The sequence below is a fragment of the Micropterus dolomieu genome, linkage group LG20 (genome assembly GCF_021292245.1).
Source record: "Micropterus dolomieu isolate WLL.071019.BEF.003 ecotype Adirondacks linkage group LG20, ASM2129224v1, whole genome shotgun sequence".
NCBI classification, from domain to species: domain Eukaryota; kingdom Metazoa; phylum Chordata; class Actinopteri; order Centrarchiformes; family Centrarchidae; genus Micropterus; species Micropterus dolomieu.
In genome coordinates this window covers 9,004,943-9,008,463 of record NC_060169.1, presented here as the reverse complement: position 1 = coordinate 9,008,463, position 3,521 = coordinate 9,004,943, and the positions used below count along the sequence as shown (strand labels likewise).

Genomic DNA, 3,521 nt, shown 5'->3' with positions numbered 1-3,521 from the left:
AAATGATTGACCGTGCTTTTTACAGTCCTGTGACAGCCTCAGATACCAGATTTTATTGGTTGTGTCAGAACGTTGGGCCCATTGAGGGTGCCTATGTACAGGGTCTAGAATTTTGTGCTATGCCCATGACTACAGTTTAAGTGCATTACACTAAATTAATCACATACACAATTGCTTACACTTCCAGTCAAATGTCCATATCTTGAACAGAATATTTATTTAGGTTTGCACTTTGTCTTTCCAGTTTGCAGTCAGAGGCCAGATGTGTGTGGCTGTTCCAAAGTAAGACCGTCAGCTGCCTAGAAATGTCATAAGAATGCCAGTGATGCTTTACCGTAGTTCACAATACATCATTTCTAACCACACAGCTGGGTTTTGCAGAAAATACTGACTATTAACTATTGAAATATGACTTTTTTTTCTTTTCAGAGGAGATGACAACATTACCTGCTGGAACAGGTTAATTAAATATTACACTTTGTTACACTCAAGGGATGCATGTGACTCATATTTTTTATTTGTATTAATTATGTCTGTGTGTAAGAATGTATTTTTAAATTAAGAATCTGATGCTGTCTGCCTGCAGAGCTGAAGTGTGATAATGCAAAGATGACTCTGGTGCTCCCTGTCAGCTCCCTGACCAACATCAACCTTGCCGAGCTGCAGCTCAACAGCCCCACCTGTCCCGTCACCTACAACAGCACACACTTGACTGCACACATCCCCTTGAATGGCTGCGGCACCAAGACTGTGGTAACATGCTCTACCTTTCTTTTCATTTCTATCTGTCTTAAAATATTTCTCACCCCTCCTGGACTACACCTCCTGTACCTACCAATTTTTGAAAAAGCTTAAGCTATACTTTTTTATATATTGCAGTGCAGAAATTGTGGGAAATTTCTACTTTTGATTGTTTTGGCTGTGCTCTAGCACACTGGGGTTTCAAATAAAACAATGACTAGGGTGTTAAAGTGCTAACTTGGATAACCCTAACCCCTAAGCCTAACCCTATAATGTTTGCTGGTGTTCATATCCGTTTCTCTCAGGGACAATGTTTAAAAAGTCCCAAAATTTATAGACGTACATGAGACAAGGGGCTGCAATAAACTAACTTTTCATTATCGATTAATCTGCAGAATATTTTCTTGATTTATTTTTCACTCAATGAAATGATCAAAAAGATGTTCCTCAGAGACCACGATATGTCTTCATCTTGCTTGTTTTGCCTTACTTCACTTCACTGTCATGAGAGGCAAAAAAAAGCAGAGAATCATATTTGAGACCATTTGAAGAACCAGGGAGTGTTTCAATTCTCAAAATAGTTTCTGATTATTTTTCAGTCTATTGACTAAGCAACTCATAAGATATGGATGTAAACAAAATCCAATCATAAAATCTCTATAAATCTTGCTTCCAGTGCACTGAAAAGGATTTAACAGAGGACACATTTCACATGTTCATATACTATAGATAATCATAATGAAAAAGATCCTTCTAATTACGGGCTATTTTTTTCATGTAAATTATTGAATAAGTGGTTTCTACTTGTACATGTGTGCTGCAGAAAACTGTTGACATTTTCAACCCGACAAGGCTCAGCTTTTCATTCTGGTGTTAAGTTACTTATTAAATTCAAAAATACTTTGCAATGACGATTATTCAGCTGAATGGGAATTACGACTTCACTCTTCCCCATGCTTTCCTTTTTTCCAGCAATCAGGTTCAGAGCTGGTTTACACCAACACTTTGCAAAGTGTGCGTCCATACACTAAAGTCAGCCGCCTGCCTTCCCTCATCCTCCCTCTGGCCTGCCGTATCCCTGGAGTCCAGGCCAAGGGACCGCTATACAATGTCAGCATGCCCAAAGAGGTAGAGATCTTCGGTGTGGTTAGGTATTGGATAGAAATTTACCTCCCAGGACAGGGGCCTGCGACACAATCCACACGTTCTCTCCGCCTCTTGCCACAACGATTGCGTCGGGGAGCTGGATTACCATCAAAGATCAACACCACCTCTACTAGCTCCATTAATAGCACCTCCACCAGCTCAATTAACAGGACCTCCACCAGCTCCCCCAGCACTACCAGCTCCCCCAACACCCACAGCTCCACTTTAGCCACAACCAGCTATGCCATCGGGTCCAAAATCAACCAACTGGACATCTACGTGTTGTCCAACTGCAGCATTGGTGGAGCACAGATGATTGTGAGCAATTGCATAACCTCTAATACATCGGACTTCGCTGAAACTATGCCCTTTCTGAACCAAGGGTTAGTGGCAATTGACTTGTTTCATGTAATAGTTTGAGGTTACCATCTTGGAGAGGACAGATACTGTATGAAATAGAAACATTGACTCTGTTTTGGCTGCAGAAGTTTGAAGCAAATTAAATGCATTACAATAGTTCTCTCACTCTTCTTCTTTCAGGTGTGTAGCCTCCAACAGCACGCTAGAAGTTGTTACAACACAAACCAATTTCAAGATTTTCCGCCTTGATTTGAACTCCATGCAGATCCAAGGATCAACGGTCTGTACACTCATGCAACACAAAATCAGTACATTAAACACATTCACAATAAAGTCAAGTCATCTCTTTTATGGCTTGTTTTTGATTTTTCAGTTGTAATTGAATCTTTGGGTAAGGCACTCATGCAGGCCATCTGAAACAGCTGAGATAAATGCACAGCTGCAGCCACACAGAGCTGCTAGCATGGTCTTCTTATTGAGACTTGAACATGGCATTCTACTTTCCAATTTCCATTTTTCTTAACCAGTGGTTTAATGTATTGATATTCTATTCTTTATTCACGTCTTTTAAATCTGACCAGTTTGCTGCACCCCCAAACCCCCTCTCTCTAGGTTTGCATATGTATATAAATTTTTAAACTTATTTGTTCAATTTCCCGCCCACAGCACTATCTGATTGGTGACACGTCGCAAATATTAGCTTGTATATCAACACTTTGCTACAGTAAAGTAACAGTAAAACTTTCTCAGACTATGATGGTTAAACTTTGCAATCAATCCACATTTCACCTGCATGCCAAACCGTACTGAGGGTGGTGGCAGGTATTTTCGTCACAAAAAAAAAAAGTTTCAAAACATCCCTCCGCTGTTTTCTCACAATTCATACCCTTTTATAGCCTCATAAAGAGATACAGTGCCTTGCAAGAGTATTCGGCCCCCTTGAACTTTGAACTTTTGCCACATTTCAGGCTTCAAACATAAAGATATAAAACTGTAATTTTTTGTGAAGAACCAACAACAAGTGGGACACAATCATGAAGTGGAATGAAATTTTTCGGATATTTCAAACTTTAACAAATAAAAAACTGAAAAATTGGGCGTGCAAAATTATTCAGCCCCCTTAAGTTAATACTTTGTAGCGCCACCTTTTGCTGCGATTACAGCTGTAAGTCGCTGGGGGTACGTCTCTATCAGTTTTGCACATCGAGAGACTGAAATTTTTGCCCATTCCTCCTTGCAAAACAGCTCGAGCTCAGTGAGGTTGGATGGAGAGC

General features: G+C 40.1%; 1 protein-coding gene across 3 annotated transcripts in view; it reads left to right on the top strand.

The window, feature by feature from the left end:
* Nucleotides 1–3,521, top strand: part of LOC123959365 (A disintegrin and metalloproteinase with thrombospondin motifs 7) — a 98,122-nt gene that overhangs the window by 34,227 nt on the left and 60,374 nt on the right. The window lies entirely within an intron of this gene.